Source organism: Piliocolobus tephrosceles, chromosome 1 (genome assembly GCF_002776525.5).
Source record: "Piliocolobus tephrosceles isolate RC106 chromosome 1, ASM277652v3, whole genome shotgun sequence".
NCBI classification, from domain to species: Eukaryota; Metazoa; Chordata; class Mammalia; order Primates; family Cercopithecidae; genus Piliocolobus; species Piliocolobus tephrosceles.
The window spans coordinates 127,674,775-127,694,401 of NC_045434.1; the positions used below are offsets into that span (position 1 = coordinate 127,674,775).

The 19,627-nt window shown below is 40.3% G+C and overlaps 1 pseudogene across 1 annotated transcript; it reads left to right on the plus strand.

The window, feature by feature from the left end:
- The first annotated feature begins 14,430 nt into the window (after positions 1-14,430).
- Positions 14,431-15,004, plus strand: LOC111555187 (annotated as a pseudogene). The gene has a single exon (XR_002735446.3). The product of XR_002735446.3 is annotated as a 60S ribosomal protein L12 pseudogene (transcript).
- Positions 15,005-19,627: the final 4,623 nt, after the last annotated feature.

Consider the following 19,627-nt stretch of genomic DNA (forward strand, 5'->3'; position numbering starts at 1 on the left):
CCCAAAGCCAAGATAATCCACCTAGCCATACAGAGTTGCCAGTCTTGGATTCTTACTACACAAAAACTGTATTTGACAATGCAATATCTGAATATAGGCAAATATGAATATCTCAACTTAATGTCTTCTAATACAGACAATTTTCTCATTGTGTTTCTTTTTTTCTTTTTTTTTTTTTTTGAGACAGGGTCTTTCTCTGCTGCACAGGCTAGAGTGCAGTGATGCAATCACAGCTCACTGCAGCCTCGACCTTCTGGGCTGAAGCGATCCTCCCACCTCAGTCTATAACGTGCATATAGCTGGGACTATAGGCATGCACCACCATATAGAATATTAATAATTCTCATAATTTGAGAAGACTTTACTTCAAAATGAGAAGCCTCAGTAGTGGTGCTTTCATTACAGACTTTGAATGACCTTATGGATGCCCACCCCCATATCATGCATTTGAAGAGCCTGCTTATGTAAAAGCTTGAGATAAGAAAGGAAGGAAACAAAATCACATAAACAATTTCAAGCCAGTCCCATAACCAATAGGACTTTCTCAACAAGTGAGATGTTAGTAAAAATATTAAATAACTTAGTTGAAGTTAGCTTCCAATTTCAAGCCAGTCCCATAACCACTAGGCCTTTCTCAACAAGTGAGATATTAGTAAAAATATTAAATAACTTAGTTGAAGCTAATTTATAGGTTAAAATCCTTTATATCCTTATGGCATACCCAATTCCAGTTAGGCTTCAAGATGCAGCATTACCTATTACAGAAGAAGTTTTGCATTTCCATGATCATGCTTTAATAATTATATTTTTAGTTATCCCTTTAGTTCTTTACATTATTTTATTAACAGTTAAACTATCCCACACAAGTACTACGGATGTTTAAGAAGTAGACATGATATGAACTATTCTTTCTTTTTTTTTTTTGAGACAGAGTTTCACTCTTGGTTGCCCAGGCTGGAGTGCAATCTCAGCTCACTGCAACCTCCACCTCCAGGTTCAAGTGATTCTCCTGTCTCAGCCTCCCAAGTAGCTGAGATTTCAGGCACCTGCTAATTTTTGTATTTTTAGTAGAGATGGGGTTTTGCCATGTTGACCAGGCTGGTCTTGAACTCCTGACCTCAGGTGATCCACCCACCTCAGCCTCTCAAAGTGCTGGGATTACAAGCATGAGCCACTGTGCTCAGCTGATATGGCCTATTTTACCCACTATTATTTTAATCCTAATTGCTTTATCATCTTTACAAATCCTATTACTATACATAACGGATGTAATTAGTAACTCCTCCCTAACTGTAAAAACTATAGGCCATCAATGATACTGAAGTTATGAATACACACATTACAAAGACCTAATTTTGATTCCTACATAATCCCTCTAACAAATCTAAACCAGGACAAGTACCACTACTCAATGTTGATAATTGAGTAGTCCTGCCTATAGAAATATCAACTCACATACTAATCTTCTCTAAAAATATCCTATACTCGTGAGCTGTTCCATCATTAGGACTAAAAACAGATACAATTTCAGGATGTTTAAATCAAGCAACCCTAACACCCACAAAACGAGACCTGTATTATGGACAATGCTCAGAAATTTGTGGATCAAATCACAGCTTTATACCTATTGTACTTGAATTAGTTCCACTAAAACACTTTGAAAACTGATCATCTGTTATAATGCCATTGTGTGAAGCTAAATAAACTTAATCTTTTAAGTTCAAGACTGAAAGTATTAATGTCTTCAAAATGAAATGCTATGACTAGACACATCAACATGGTTTATCAGTTATTTTCTTTTCTTTTTTAGACGGGATCTTTCTCTGTTGCCCAGGCTGGAGAGCAGTGGCACAATCAGGACTCACTGCAGCCTCAACGTCCTGGGCTCAAGAGATTCTCCCATTTCAGCCAGCTGAGTGACTGGGACTATAGGCGTGTGCCACCATGCCTGGCTAGTTTTTAAATTTTTTGTAGAGATGGGCATCTCACTATGTTGCCCAGGCTGATCTCAAACTCCTAAGCTGAAGTGGTCCTCTTGCCTCAGTCTCCCAAAGTGCTAGGATTACAGGCATGAGCTACTGTGCCCTGCCAATTTATCACTATTGTTTCAATATTTCTAGTACTATATATTCTACCTCAATTAAAAATTTTGAACTATATTAATTCTTTAAATCCATCACCAAAGAACATCAAAGCATCAAAACACCAGATACCCTGAGAAAAAAAGTGAACAAAAATTTATTCACTTCTTTCATTACCCCTACAATAATAGGACTATCTGTTGTTATCCTAATCATTTCATTTCTAAATATCATGTTTCCTGCCCCCAATCACCTAATCAATAATCTATTAGTCTGTGTTCAACAATGATTCGTGCAACTCATACCAAAACAAATAACAATACATAATATTAAAGAGCACATTTGATCTCTAACATTAATTTCACTTATTTATCAGTTAAACAAATTTACTAGGATTATTACCCCACTCACTCCCACCCGCCACTCAATTATCAGAAAATCTAGGTATAATTATCCCACTATCAGTAGGAGCAGTAATTACCTGCTTTTACCACAAAACAGAGCATTATTAATGGCTCACTTCCTACCACAAGGAACACCTGTTCCACTTATCCCCATGCTAGTAATTATTGAAACTATAATATTAGCCTTTTTATTCAACCCACGGCTCTAGCAGTACAATTAACAGTCAACATTACAGTGGTCATCTACCATATGCTTAATCGGTGGAGCCACCTTAATCCTAATACCCACTTGCCCGGCAACAGCCTTAATTACATTTCTCATTACTTATCACTCCTGAATTTACAGTTGCCCTAATTCAGGCTAACATCTTCACACTTCTAGTTAGGCTTTACCTAGATGATAATGCTTAGTCACCCACCAGACCCACATCTACCATACAGTTGCCCCTAGCTCTTGATCACTTACCAGTTCTGCTCATAGCATTTGGTAATATGATTTCACTTTAATTCAATTACTTTACTATCCTTAGTTGTACTAACTGATACATTAAACGTATATCAATGATAACAAAATGCAGTCAAAGAAAACACATTTCAAGGCCACTACACATTAATTGTTCAAAAAGGCCTGTAATACAAAATGATTCTCTTTATTGTATCAATGTAATTATTGGTGTCACCATTTTTATCCTTTGCTTCTTATGTCAATCGCAATTCCTTTTCTTTTTTTTAAGATAGAGTCTCACTCTGTCTTCCAGGTTGGAATGCAGTGGCGTGATCTTGGCTCACTGCAGCCTTGACCTCCAGGGCTCAAGTGATCCTCCCACATGAGCCCCCCGTGGACCACCATGGCCAGCTAATTTTTGTATTTTTTGTAGAGACGAGGTCTCCCTATATTGCCCAGCTAATTGCAATTTCAATTCATATCTAATCACCCTTTCAGATGTGATGCTGCTGCCTGAGAGTGACATTTTGTAAATGTAGTCTGACTATTTGTATACATCTCCATTTATTGATGAGGATCCTATTTTAGTATTAATCAGCACAAGTGACTTCCAATCAATTAGCTTCGGTATCAACCTGAAAAAGAATAATCAATCTTACATTAACCTTATTAACTAATACATTACTAGCATTACTGCTTATCATCATTGCATTCTGATTACCACAATTAAATATCCATACAGAAAAATCAAGGATATACAAATGCAGATTTGATCCAATAGCATCTTCCCAGCTATGATTTGCCATAAAATTTTTCTTAGTAGCTATAATGTTCTGATTATTCAATCTAGAAATCACCTTCCAATTACCATTACCATGAGTATCTCAAATAAACAACTTGAAACTCATACTCGTTATGGCACTAATTTTTATCCTTATCCTATCCCTAGGCCTAGTTTATGAATGGATCCAAAAAGGACTAGAATTAATTAAATACGGTTTTTAGTTTAAATTAAAACAAACAATTTCAACCCATTAAATTATATTTCATAATTACCAACATACCTTCATTTTTATTAACATTATTCTAGCTTATATTGCATACTTAATACAGCTCTCAGTATACCAATCACATGTATTTTCATTATTATGTTTAGACGGCATAATGTTATGATCATTTATTGTAAAATTATAATTTTTTGTTTTTTGTTTCATTATAAATTTTGTTTGTTTTTTGTTTTGTTTTGTTTTGTTTTGTTTCAGACAGAGCCTCACTATGTTGCCCAGGCTGGACTCAAACCTATCCTCTCAGCTAAGCCCCCTGCGTGGCTGGAATTTACAGATACATGCCACTGCATCTGGCCATAATTTTAAATATTTACCTTATCCCACTCCATCCAAGTCCAACTTAACTACTTTCCCTAATAAATATAACAAATCAACACCATCTCCCAAAAAAAAAATCAGATACATGAAAAAGCTATATTTCTCAGTGTTAATTTTTTTTTTTTTTTTTGAGACAGGGTCTCACTGTCACCCAGGCTAGAGTGCAGTGATGTGATCACAGCTCACAGCAGCCTTCACCGCCTGAGCGATCCTTCCACCTCAGCCACCTGAACAGCTGAGACCACAGGTGTGCACCACGACAGCTGGCTACTTTTGTGCATTTTTTGTAGATACAGGGTTTTGCCATGTTGCCGAGGTTGGTCTCTAACTCCTCAAGCGATTCTCCAGCTTCAGGCATCCCAAGGTGCTGGGTTTACAGGCTTGAGCCGCCACGCCTGGCCAATATTAATTTTTCTACAAATATTCTTAATCATGACATTTACTGCTACAGAACTAATTCTATTCTATATTATCTTTGCAGCAGCTCTAATCCCAACTCTAATCACTGTCACTTGATGAGGAAGCTGAAGAGAACAATTCAATGCAAGACTTTATTTCCTGTCCTACACACTGATTGGCTGTTCAACCCTACTCCTAGCATTAATCTATATCCAAAATTCCTCAGACTCATTAAATTTTTAAAGAACCGCTATTGAATTCAAACATGATCAAGCTCCTGATCTAATGTCTCCCATGATTAGCATACATAATAGCATTCCTAGTAAAAATACCCCTTTACCGCCCCCACCTCTGACTACCAAAAGCGCATATAGAAGCCCCAATTGCAGCCAATTACTAAAACTAGGAGGCTGTAGTATAAAATGAAATTTTACAATTTTAAATCCACTAACAGAATACATAACCTATTCATTTCTTATATTATCCCTAGGAGGAACTATTGTAACAGCTCTATTTGTTTACACCAAACAAGACTTAAAATCACTCATTGCCTATTCATCCATAAGTCTTGTAGCACTAGTAAAACTAGTCATTTTTATTCTAATGCCATGAAGTGTTACAGGAGCCACAGCCCTAATAATTGTCCATGGCCTCATGTCATCAATGTTGCTGTGCCTCAAAAACTCAATCTATGAACGAATCCACAGTTGAACTATACTATTAGCTCTCAAACTACAGATATTACCTCCTTTAATACAACATGAGTACTGGCTAGCTAACTTATCTAGCCCTACCACCACTATGAACCTAATTGGAAAATTACTTGTGGTTATAGCATTATTTTTGTGATCTAGTTTTACCAGTGTCCTAAAAGGACTTAATATACTAATTACAGCCCTATATTCACTCTACATATTAAACATAATACGATGAGGAAAATATACACACCACATTAATAACATTAAGCCAGCCGGGCACGGTGGCTCATGCCTGTAATCCCAGTACTTTGGGAGGCCAAGGCAAGTGGATCACCTGAGGTCAGGAGTTCCAGACCAGCCTGGCCAACATGGTGAAACACTGTGTCTACTAAAAATACAAAAATCAGCCAGGTGTGGTGGCAAACGCCTGTAATCCCAGCTATTCAGGAGGCTGAGGCAGGAGAATCGCTTGAGCCCGGGAGGCAGAGGTTGCAGTGAGTCAAGATTGTGCCATTGCACTCCAGCCTGGGCATCACAGAGAGACTCCTCAAAAAAACAAACAAAACAAAACAAAAAACATTAAACCATCATTGACATGAGAAAAATATTCTAATACTTATGTATTTCTTCTCCTATCACTCCTATCACAACCCCCAAATTATTCTAGTACCCATATATTGTAAATATCGTTAAACAAAACATTATATTGTGACTAAAATAACAGAAGCCTAAAACTCCTTATTTACTGAGAAAGTATGCAAAAATTACTAACTCATGCCTCCATGTAGAATAATATTGTTTTTCAATTTTTAAAGCATAGAAGTAATATATGGGTGTTAGGAGCTAAAAAAAAATGAGTGTAACTCCAAATAAAAGCAATAAATTTGTTATCTTCTTCTATCATAATTTCACTTACCATCTTAATTACTAACATTTCCTAAGACACCTCTTATCCTCACTTCAAGAAAACTATTTCGTATGCTTTTGCTACGAGCCTAATTCCAATCCTAATATTTATCTATTCAGGCCAAGAAATAACTATTTCAAACTGACATTGGATGACTATTCAAATCTTAAAAGTGACAGTCAGACAGAGGTCCACACTTTTAGAGGCGAAGTTACCACACACCTACAATGCTTGCAGAAACCAAAGCACCTTCCTCATGGTTGCCTGGGCCAGCTGGGCGTCTCCAGCAGGTACTGCTGATGAGAAGTGCACCCAGGCCAGCACTAGCAGCAGCCCCACCATCTGTAGTTGGCTCACCTGCTGCTGTACCCCACCGCCAGGTCTGATGATCCAAATGACAACTGCTGCAGCTGGCATGGCTGTCAGGCACACACTGGATCAGGTCATCACTGGGAGCTTCAGAAGAGTAAGTAATGCTGAGCCGTCAAAGCCTAATGTCTCTAAGTAGGGCCCTCAGAAACCCAGCTGGCACAGCAGCAGCAACAGCAGCAGCAGTTTGGCCCTTGCTTCTATGTGATAAACGGTTTTTGGAGTGTGCCCGGAACCAGAGTGACATAAAGCTCTGTGAGGGTTTCAGTAAGGTGTTGAAACTGTGCAGACTTGCAGATGAATTAGCCTAGTCAAAAAGTTCAGATTGAAGAAATGAAAAATCGGCTCACCTGACCAAGTTAATTTAGCATAAAAAATATAGTTGACAATAAAGTATAAAGTGTAAAACCATCAGTTAAACTTCTCTTTCATTAATAGCTTCCTTGCTTCAGAATTGCAATGGAAAAGAGTGTTCTCACTGTGTACAAGTTCACTGAGATGGTATAGAATCTCGGGCTGGGCAAATGTTTGTGTGGCCTCCTTAAACCTGCCATTGTGGTGTTATTGTTTGTGAGTTAGTTGAAATAACGTGATTTTCTTTTTAAAAAAAATTTTTTTGTAGAGAGGAGGTCTCACTATGTTGCCCAGGCTAGTCTCCAACTCCTGGGCTTAAGTGATCCTCCTGCCTCAGCCTTCCAAACTGCTCACTTACAGGTATGAGTCACTGCACCTGGTTGTGATTTTCTTAAAAAAAAAAAAAAAAGACACTCATCCCCAAGTTACATTACTTCTGAATGATATCTGTACTAGTAGCACCCTTCATCACTTGGTCAATCATAGTTTTTTTTTTTTTTTTTTTTTTTTTGAGATGGAGTCTCACTCTGTCGCCCAGGCTGGAGTGCAGTGGTGTGATTCCGGCTCACTGCAAGCTCCGCCTCCCGGGTTTACGCCATTCTCCTGCCTCAGCCTCCTGAGTAGCTGGGAGTACAGGCGCCTGCCACCTCGCCTGGCTAGTTTTTCGTATTTTTTAGTAGACGGGGTTTCACCGTGTTAGCCAGGATGGTCTCGATCTCCTGACCTTATGATCTGCCCGTCTCAGCCTCCCAAAGTGCTGGGATTACAGGCTTGAGCCACTGCACCCAGCCAATCATAGAATTTTCAATGTGGGCCGGGCGCGGTGGCTTACGCCTGTAATCCCAGCACTTTGGGTGGCCAAGGTGGGCGGATCACTTGAGGTCATGAGTTCAAAACCAGCCTGGTCAACATGGTGAAACCCCATCTCTACTAAAGATACAAAAATCAGCCAGGCATGGTGGTGCATGCCTGTAGTCCCAGCTACTTGGGAGGCTGAGGCAAGAGAATCTCTCAAACTCGGGAGGTGGAGGTTGCAGTGAACCAAGATCGAGCCACTGCACTCCAGCCCAAGCAACAGAGTGAGATTCCGTCTCAAAAAAAAAGAATTTTCAATGTGATATATACATTTAGACCCAAATATTAATTGATTCTTTAAATATCTACTGGTATTTTTCATCACTATACAAATTTTAGTTACTGCCAAAAACCTCTTCCATCAGCAGATGAGAAGGAGTAGGAATTACATCATTTTTACTTAGCAGATGATGATGACGACACAGCCAAACAGAGGCAGATACAGCAGCCATCCAGGCAATCTTACATAACAGTATTGGATATTTGGGATTCATATTATCAATGGAATGATTTCTATTGTACTTGAACATATGAGAATTTTAACAAATTTTATTGCTCAACCCCAACCCTGATATTCCCACTGGGACATTCTCCCATGGCTCCCTATTGAGAAAATAAACTATTTTGCTTTGTCTAAGTAAAGCTTCCCACTTTGTGATTCCATCATGGTAACCTGATTCCCTCCTTCCCACTAACTAGGGCAAAACAAAGGCACCTGGGCTCTGTCCTGATTCATATTCACAGCCTGCATTCAGTGTGGGTCATGTTCTCACTAACCTATGTCTAGGTGACTACTAGAGTCTTCTCACTGGTCTCAGCATTGAGTCATTCTTCACTGCAATTTTACATACTACTTGCTGATTTATTATATTTGTACTCCTTCTTCATAACCACCACAGTGTAATTTTACATTTACTGTAATTATATGATTAAAACCTTCCTCTACCACTAGACTGTAAATTACATAAGAACAGGAACAATGTGTTTGCTCACTATGAATTTGCAGTGCCTAGCTCAGTACCTTAAGTATTAGACACTGGAGAAATATCTATTGAGTAAATGAATAGCAATTTGAAATATAGGGGTGTGCAGTTTTTTGCCAATTTATTACTTTGAGTCAAGACTCTACCTTACTCAAGCCTAAGAGGTTTCCCAGTGCCTCTCAGACCAAACCCAAAAAAGTCTTCTTGATAATGGTCCTCTGTTGTCACACACACGTCCCCTTCACCTTTAAGGTGTGCCACTGCTCCAGGAAGGTGCCGCTCTATCCAGTCTTCAGAACAAACTGTGGTAATTTCCACTCCTTTGCACTTATTCATGTTCTATTCCAAATCATGGCTCTGTTCCTCCAAATCCTTAAGATGGTAACAGGTCATGACAGCTGTATTATTTTCAAGGGATTTAGGTTTCAGAAAAATCCTAGGAAGTCCTTTTAAAAAAAGAACCTTCAGCTGGGTGCGGTGGCTCATGCCTATAATCCTAGCACTTTGGGAGGCTGAGGTGGGCAGATCACTTGAGGTCAGGAGTTCAAAACCAGCTTGGCCAACATGGTGAAACCCCGTCTCTACTAAAAATATAAAAAAATTAGCTAGGCGTGGTGGTGCACGCCTGTAGTCCTAGCTACTTGGGAGGCTGAGGCTGGAGAATTGCTTGAACCTGGGACACGTAGGTTGCAGTGAGCCGAGATTGCACCACTGCATTCCAGCCTGAGCAACACAGTGAGACTCCGTCTCAAAAAAAAAAAAAAAAAACCTTCACCTTCACCTTTAGAGGGGCCAGGATCCATTTAGTGGCTTCTGAATATGGCAACATAAATGTAGCAGTTACACTAATTCCAGGAATTAAAACTTGAGATTTTAAATCCGTTTTACCTTATTAAGAATAAAATGCACCAGGTGGTCTCTTAATAAAGTAAAATTAATTTTAATTCATTTTGTTTGTCTTGATAAAGCAAAAAAACTATGAATAAAAATGTGATCACTTCCTACAGCAATTAATTCATCTGTGAGACTTTTTTTTTTTTTTTTTGCTGTATGCTTTGTTATAAACACTTAAAGCTTGTGAGCTCCTGTTGGGCTTCCAGCAGTACATTATAATTTCAAAAGGGTTCTGTGATCAAATACATCAGGGAAACTGATGTAGGGTATTACGGGACACACAAGGACACTGGTTTGTTTTGTTTTTATTTTTTTGAGACAGGGTCTCGCTCTGTCCCCCAGGATGGAGTACAGTGGCACAATCACAGCCCACTGCAACCTCTGTCTCACAGGCTCAAGTGATCCTTCCACCTCAGCCTCCCGAATAACTGGGAAGACAGACACGTGCCACAACGTTTGGCTAATGTTTAAATTTTTTGTAGAGATGGGGTCTCCCTTATTGCCCAAGCTGGTCTTGAACTCCTGGACTCAAGCGATCCTCACACCTCAGCCTCCCCAAAATGCTGAGGTTACAGGTGTGAGCCATGGTGCCTGGCCTGGAAGAGTGGTTTTTTTAAAGGAAAACAAACAGTTGAATATCAGATCTGTAAATGTCAAGAATGAAGCAGTCAATGCTAGTGACACTGCATTTATACAGCACTTGTAGAAGCACTTTAAAGCACCTAAAAAAAAAAATGTATTCCCAAAGATAGAAATGTTATCAATATTATTTCTCTTTTCTAGACAGGAGAAAAATAACTTACTAAAAGTGACTATATAATCAATTTCTGATTTACATTCCCTGGTTTTTCCCCCAAAATAAGTTTAGAAGATTAAATTTCCCTCCCTGAGAACGGTGGTGTTATGGCAAGGGTATCATTAAGTACAATATGTAGTAAATTAAAGCTGTACAGGCATTAAAAACATATAAATCACGTATAAGCACATTCAAGAATTTAAATTATCTATAGTATGGAAGAGTAAAGAATTTGAAGTTGAAGGATCTAGGTTTTGATCATGGCCACAATACTAATTACTGAGGTTTTCAACAAGTTACTTAACTGAGTTGTTGCAAAGAGCAAATGAGTTTACATATGCAAATCTTAGAAACATAACACGATGTCTGCTGTGAATTCATGTTATAAATTTACCAATGTTGTGAGAACTGGATTGTAATGGGGAAACAGTAGGGGCATTAATAATAGGAGCTGTCACTTACTGGACATTTACTAAGGGCTTTTCATGCCTCTTCATTAACTCCTCACACCTGCCCAATGTGGTAAGTATTCTATTTGGTGGAACCATGGGAACTTTCCATTTCTGTCGGTTAAAAATGGTCAGTTATCGCTGGGCACTGTGACTCATGCCTGTAATCCCAGCACTTTGGGAGGCCAAGGTGGGTGGATCACGAGGTCAGGAGATGAAGACCATCCTGGCTAACATGGTGAAAACCCATCTCTACTAAAAATACAAAAAAAAAATTAGCCAGGCATGGTGGCAGGCGCCTGTAGTCCCAGCTACTCTGGAGACTCAGGCAGGAGAACGGCGTGAACCCAGGAGGTGGAGCTTGCAGTGAGCCAAGATCGCACCACTGTACTCCAGCCTAGGCGACAGAGAAAGACTCCGTCTCGAAAAAACAAAACAAACAAAAAAAACGTCAATTATGAGCAGTTTCATATGGTTCAAACGATCCTCTTGCTGGTTTAGAGAAACTGAAAGACAGAGAGACTTGGGTAAGATAAAAGAGCCGGTGCCTGGTAAAACTGAGGTTGGTAAGCCAATACCAGTTGATGTCAGTACCAACACTCTTGGCCAATATGTTATATAAATTCCCAGAAAAGAGGCAAGTCTAATAGTTTAGCAGATGTAAACTCTAAGCTTTAATCAAGTATTGATTGCATGCTATCAGATAATATACAAACAATCAAGAAATGATACCACAGCAAATTCAGAATATGAATCAAATGTACACATTAATTAAAGCAGCACAAGCGAAGATGGCTGAATAGGAACAGCTCCGGTCTGCAGCTCACAGTGTGATCAACACAGAAGACGGGTGATTTCTGCATTTCCAACTGAGGTACCTGGTTCATCTCATTGGGACTGGTTCCCAAGGAGGGCAAGCTGAAGCAGGGTGGGGCATCACCTCACCCCGGAAGCGCAAGGGGTCAGTGGATTTCCCTTTCCTAGCCAAGGGAAGCCATGACAGACTGTACTGGGAAAATCGGGACACTCCCACCTTAATACTGTGCTTTTCCAATGGTCTTAGCAAACAGCATACCAGGAGATTATATCCTGTGCCTGGCTTAGCAGGTCCCAAGCCCACCCACAGAGCCTTGCTCACTGCTAGCTCAGCAGTCCGAGATCTAACTGAGATGAGGCAGCCTGGCTGCTGGTGGGGGGTTGTCTGCCATTGCTGAGGCATGAGTAGGTAAACAAAGCGGCCTGGAAGTTCCAACTGGGTGAAGCCCACCACAGCTCAACGAGGCCTGCCCTGCCCGCCTCTGTAGACTCCACCTCTGGGGGCAGGGCATAGCTGAACAAAAGGCAGCAGAAACTTCTGCAGACTTAAATGTTCCTGTCTGATAGCTCTGAAGAGAACAGTGGTTCTCCCGGCACAGTGTTTGAGCTCTGAGAATGGATAGACTGTCTCCTCAAGTGGGTCCCTGACCCCCATGTAGCCTAAATGGGAGACACTTCCCAGGAGGGACTGACTGACACCTCACAGCCGGGTGCCCCTCTGAGACGAAGCTTCCAGAGGAAGGATCAGGCAGCAATATTTGCTGTTCTGCAATATTTGCTGTTCTGCAGCCTCCGCTGGTGATACCCAGGCAAACAGGGTCTATAGTGGACCTCCAGCAAACTCCAACAGACCTGCAGCTGAGGGACCTGACTCTTAGAAGGAAAACAAACAAACAGAAAGGAATAGCATCAACGTCAACATAAAGGACATCCATACCAAAACCACATCTGTAGGTCACCAGCATCAAAGACCAAAGTTAGATAAAACTACAAAGATGGGGAGAAACCAGAGCAGAAAAGCTGAAAATTCTAAAAACCAGAGCACCACTTTGCCTCCAAAGGATCGCAGCTCCTCGCCAGCAACGGAACAAAGCTGGATGGAGAATGACTTTGATGAGTTGACAGAAGCAGGCGTCAGAAGGTCAGTAATAAACTTCTCTGAGCTAAAGGAGGATGTTTGAATCCCATTGCAAGGAAGCTAAAAACCTTGAAAAAAGATTAGATGAATGGCTAACTAGAATAAACAGTGTAGAGAAGACTTTCCTAAATGAACTGATGGAGCTGAAAACCATGGCACAAGAATGATGTGACACATGCACAAGCTTCAATAGTCGATTCAATCAACTGGAAGAAAGGGTATCAGTGATTGAAGATCAAATGAATGAAATGAAGGGAGAAGAGAAGTTAAGAGAAAAAAGAGTAAAAAGAAATGAACAAAGCCTCCAAGAAATATCGGACTATGTGAAAAGACCAAATCTACATTTGATTGGTGTACCTGAAAGTGACGGGGAGAATGGAACCAAGCTGGAAAACACTCTTCAGGATATTATCCAGGAGAACTTCCCCAACCGAGCAAGGCAGGCCAACATTCAAATTCAGGAAATACACAGAACACTGCAAAGATACTCCTCGAGAAGATCAACCCCAAGACACCTAATTGTCAGATTCACCAAGGTTGAAATGAAGGAAAAAATGTTTAGGGCAGCCAGAGAGAAAGTTTGTGTTACCCACAATGGGAAACCTATCAGACTAGCTAGATGGACCTCTCGGCAGAAAATCAACAAGCCAGAAGAGAGTGAGGGCCAATATTCAACATTCTCAAAAAAAGAATTTTCAACCCAGAATGTCATATCCAGTCAAACTAAGCTTCATAAGTGAAGGAGAAATAAAATCCTTTACAGACAAGCAAATGCTGAGAGATTCTGTCACCACCAGGCCTGCCTTACAAGAGCTCCTGAAGGAAGCACTAAACAGGAAAAGGAACAACCAGTACCAGCCACTGCAAAAACATGCCAAATTGTAAAGACCATCGATGCTAGGAAGAAACTGCATCAAGCAACAGGCAAAATAACCAGCTAACATCATAATGACAGGATCAAATTCACACATAACACTACTAATCTTAAATGTAAATGGGCTAAATATCCCAATTAAAAGACACATACTGGCAAATTGAATAAAGAGCCAAGACCCATCAGTGTGCTGTATTCAGGAGACCCAGCTCACGTGCAAAGACACATATAGGCTCAAAATAAAGGGATGGAGGAAGATCTACCAAGCAAATGGAAAGCAAAAAAAAAGCAGGGGTTACAATCCTGGTCTTTGATAAAACAGACTTTAAACCAACAAAGATCAAAAGAGACAAAGAGGGCCATTACATAATGGCAAAGGGATCAATTCAACAAGAAGAGCTAACTATCCTAAATATATATGCACCCAATACAGGAGCACCCAGATTCGTAGAGCAAATACTCAGAGACCTACAAAGATGCTTAGACTCCCACACAGTAATAGGAGACTTTCTCTCGGCTTTTAGCTCAGAGGAGGCCAAGGTGCAACTTTCTTCGGTCATTCCAAATCCGGGTTCATCCGACACCAGCCGCCTCCACCATGCCGCTGAAGTTCGACCCCAGTGAGATCAAACTCATAAACCTGAGGGGCACCGGAGGTGAAGTCGGTGCCACTTCTGTGCTGGTCCCACGATCGGCCCCCTGGGTCTGTGTCCGAAAAATGTTGGTGATGACATTGCCAAGGCAACGAGTGGACTGGAAGGGCCTGAGGATTACAGTGAAACTGACCATTCAGAACAGACAGGCCAAGATTGAGGTGGTGCTTTCTGCCTCTGCCCTGATCATCAAAGCCCTCAAGGAATCCCCAAGAGACAGAAAGAAACAGAAAAACATTAAACACAGTGGGAATATCACTTTTGATGAGATCGCCAACATTGCTCGACAGATGCGGCACCGATCCTTAGCCAGAGAACTCTCTGGAACCATTAAAGAGATCCTGGGGACTGCCCAGTCTGTGGGCTGTAATGTTGATGGCCGCCACCCTCATGACATCATAGATGACATCAACAGTGGTGCTGTGGAATGCCCAGCCAGTTAAGCACAAAGGAAAATATTTCAATAAAGGATCATTTGACAACTGGTGGAAAAAGAAAAATAAAGGGAGACTTTAACACCCCACTGTCAACGTTAGACAGATCAATGAGACAGAAAGTTAACAAGGGTATCCAGGAATTGAACTCAGCTCTGCACCAAGCAGACCTAATAGACATCTACAGAACTCTCCACCCCAAATCAACAGAATATACATTTTTCTCAGCACCACATCGCACTTATTCCAAAATTGACCACATAGTTGGAAGTAAAGCACTCCTCAGCAAATGTAAAAGAACAGAAATCACAACAAACTCTCTCTCAGACCACAGTGCAATCAAATTAGAACTCAGGATTCAGAAACTCACTCAAAACCCCACAACTACATGGAAACTGAACAATCTGCTCCTGAATGACTACAGGGTAAATAATGAAATGAAGGCAGAAATAAAGATGTTCTTTGAAACCAATGAGAACAAAGACACAACGTACCAGAATCTCTGGGACACATTTAAAGCAGTGTGTAGAGGGAAATTTATAGCACTAAATGCCTACTAGAGAAAGCAGGAAAGATCTAAAATCAACACCCTAACATCACAATTAAAGAACTAGAGAAGCAAGAGCAAATTCAAAAGCTAGCAGAAGGCAAGAAATAACTAAGGTCAGAGCAGAACTGAAGGAGATAGAGACACAAAAAACCCTCCAAAAAAATCAGTGAATCCAGGAGCTGTTTTTTTGAAAAGATCAACAAAATAGGTACACCACTAGCAGGACTAATAAAGAAGAAAAGAGAGAAGAATCAAATAGACGCAATAAAAAGTGATAAAGGGGATTATCACCACCGATCCCACAGAAATACAAACTATCATCAGAGAATACTATAAACACCTCTATGCAAATAAACTAGAAAATCTAGAAGAAATGGATACATTCCCAGACACATACACCTTCCCAAGACTAAACCAGGAAGAAACTGAATCCCTGAATAGACCAATAACAGGTTCTGAAATTGAGGCAATAATTAATAGCCTACCGACCAAAAAAAGTCCAAGACCAGACAGATTCACAGCCGAATTCTACCAGAGGTACAAAGAGGAGCTGGTACCATTCCTTCTGAAACCATTCCAATCAACAGAAAAAGAGGAAATCCTCCCTAACTCATTTTATGAGGCCAGCATCATCCTGATACCAAAGCCTGACATAGACACAACAAAAAAAGAGAATTTTAGACCAATATCCCTGATGAACATAGATGCAAAAATCCTCAGGAAAATACTGGCAAACCGAATCCAGCAGCACATCAAAAAGCTTATCCACCACAATCAAGTGGGCTTCATCCCTGGGATGCAAGGCTGGTTCAACATACGCAAATCAATAAATGTAATCCATCACATAAACAGAATCAAAGACAAAAACCACATGATTATCTCAATAGATGCAGAAAAGGCCTTCAACAAAATTCAACAGCCCTTCATGCTAAACACTCTCAATAAACTCAGTATTCCTGGAACGTATCTCAAAATAATAAGAGCTATTTGTCATACTGAATGGGCAGAAACTGGAAGCATTCCCTTTGAAAACTGGCATAAGACAGGGATGCCCTCTCTCACCACTCCTATTCCACACAGTGTTGGAAGTTCTGGCTAGGGCAATCAGGCAAGAGAAAGAAATAAAGGGTATTCGGTTAGAAAAAGAGGAAGCCAAATTGTCCCTGTTTGCAGATGACGTGATTGTATATTTAGAAAACCCCACTGTCTCAGCCCAAAATCTCCTCAAGCTGATAAGCAACTTCAGCAAAGTCTCAGGATACAAATTCAATGAGCAAAAATCACAAGCATTCCTATACACCAATAACAGACAATCAGACAGCCAAATCATGAGAGAACTCCCATTCACAATTGCTACAAAGAGAATAAAATACTTGGGAATCCAACTTACAAGGGATGTGAAGGACCTCTTCAAGGAGAACTACAAACCGCTCAACGAAATAAAAGAGGACACAAACAAATGGAAAAACATTCCATGCTCATGGACAGGAAGAATCAATAGTGTGAAAATGGCCATACTGCTCAAGGTAATTTATAGATTTAATGCCATCCCCATCAAGCTACCAATGACTTTCTTTACAGAATTGGAAAAAAACTACTTTAAAGTTCATATGGAACCAAAAAAGAGCCTGCATTGCCAAGACAATCCTAAGCAAAAAGAACAAAGCTGGAGGCATCATGCTCCCTGGCTTCAAACTATACTACAAGGCTATAGTAGCCAAAACAGCATGGTACTGGTACCAAAACAGAGATATAGACCAACAGAACAGAACAGAGGCCTCAGAAATAACACCACACATCTACAACCATCTGATCTTTCACAAACCTGACAAAAACAAGAAATGGGGAAAGATTCCCTATTTAATAAATGTTGCTGGGAAAACTGGCTAGCCATATGTAGAAAGCTGAAACTGGATCCCTTCCTTACACCTTGTACAAAAATTAATTTGAGATGGAATAAAGACTTAAATGTAATACCTAAAACCATAAAAACCCCAGAAGAAAACCTAGGCAATACCATTCAAGACATAGGCATGGGCAATGACTTCATGACTAAAATAGTAAAAGCAATGGCAACAAAAGCCACAATAGACAAATGGGATCTAATTAAACTAAAGAGCTTCTGCACAGCAAAAGAAACTGCCATCAGAGTGAGCAGGCAACCTACAGAATGGGAGAAATTTTTTGCAATCTACCCATCTGACCTAGGGCTAATATCCAGAATCTACAAAGAACTGAAATTTACAAGAAAAAATCAAACAACCCCATCAAAAAGTGGGCAAAGGATATGAACAGACACTTTTCAAAAGAAGACATTTATGCAGCCAACAGACACATGAAAAAATGCTCATCATCACTGGTCATCAGAGAAATGCAAATCAAAACCACAATGAGATACCATCTCACACCAATTAGAATGGTGATCATTAAAAAGTCAGGGAACAACAGATGCTGGAAAGGATGTGGAGAAATAGGAACACTTTTACACTGTTGGTGGTAGTGTAATCTAGTTCAACCATTGTGGAAGACAGTAGCGATTCCTCAAGGATTTAGAACTAGAAATACCATTAGACCCAGCCATCCCATTACCGGGTATATACCCAAAGAATTATAAATCACACTACTATAAAGATACATGCACACGTATGTTTATTGTGGCACTATTCACAATAGCAAAGACTCGGAAGCAACCCAAACATCCATCAATGATAGACTGGATTAAGAAAATGTGGCACATATACACCATGGAATACCAAGCAGCCATAAAAAAGGATGAATTCATGTCCTTTGTAGGGACATGGATGAAGCTGGAAACCATCATTCTGAGCAAACTATCACAAGAACAAAAAACCAAACACCACATGTTGTCACTCATAGGTGGGAACTGAACCATGAGAACACTTGGACACAGGATGGGGAACATCACACACTGGGGCCTGTTGTGAGTGGGGGGAGGGGGGAGGGATAGCATTAGGAGAAATACCTAATGTAAATGATGAATTAATGGGTGCAGCACACCAACATGGCACATGTATACATATGTAACAAACCTGCATTTTGTGCACATGCACCCTAAAACTTAAAGTGTAATAAAAAAAAGTATAGACAAATCTTACTCAATCTTGAGTTCAGACGCTAGTTATATCGGGTGTCATAATATTCTGCTTTTGTTTATGTTTGAATTATTTATAATAATAAATGTTAATTGTATGTTACAGTGCATCAAAATGTGTTTGAGTAGTGGTGGTGATTGTGGGGAGCTCTTTCACTATAAAAAAAATCGATATCCAAAAAAAAAAAAAAAACAGCACAAGCTCTCAATGAACTCTTACCATCATTCATTCAGCCAACAAATATTTACTCAACATGAGGCTCAATATCTAACTTTGTAGAAGGATCTTTTTTTTTCCATCCCTCTCCTAATTCTTACCATTTTACCAACTGGCTCAGCTCTCTTTTCAACAGCTATATTGTCCCCGCTTATAATGAAATCTCATTTTGCCTTTAATAATCTGATTCACTTCAACGAAAGTGAGAGATTGTTGAGGAAAGCTCAATAAATGTTCAATTTGATGTTCATACCGAGTCCACCACCACACGTGAAACCTAATAGGGTTAAATAATCTCGACCACCTCTAAAGGGGTGGGTGATAAAAGCTTTCTGTGATCTCACCGGCTCAAGTGTCCTCTTTAATCTGAACTCATCTGGAGAATAACTGCCCTATGATGTTCTTATAAAATTACTTGTTTTCTGTGCTTAGAACTTGTCTCTGGGTAGAGTGTACGCGTCTCAAGGGCAAAGACTCAGTCTTGTTCGTTGACTTCACACACTACCAGCAAATAGCGTGAATCAATAGACCTTTAATTAATGGATGAAGAAATATATTAGCAGTTTGGGAGAAGGTCCTTGAAGGTAGCGAAGCGAAAAGAAGAAGGGGGCGCTTGCGCACAAACAGCTGCTTCTGAGAACGAAAACTACGTAGTATTTCCGAGCCTCGGTGGCCGCTCAGGCCGCCCTTTAAAGAGACGTGTAGAAAGCCTGCAGCGGGGCGGCAGCGGGGAGGCGGCGGGGCGGCGGGGCGGCGGCGGGGCAGCAGCGGGGCGGCAGTGGGCGGAGCCACGACCCGAACGCCCCGAGACCGC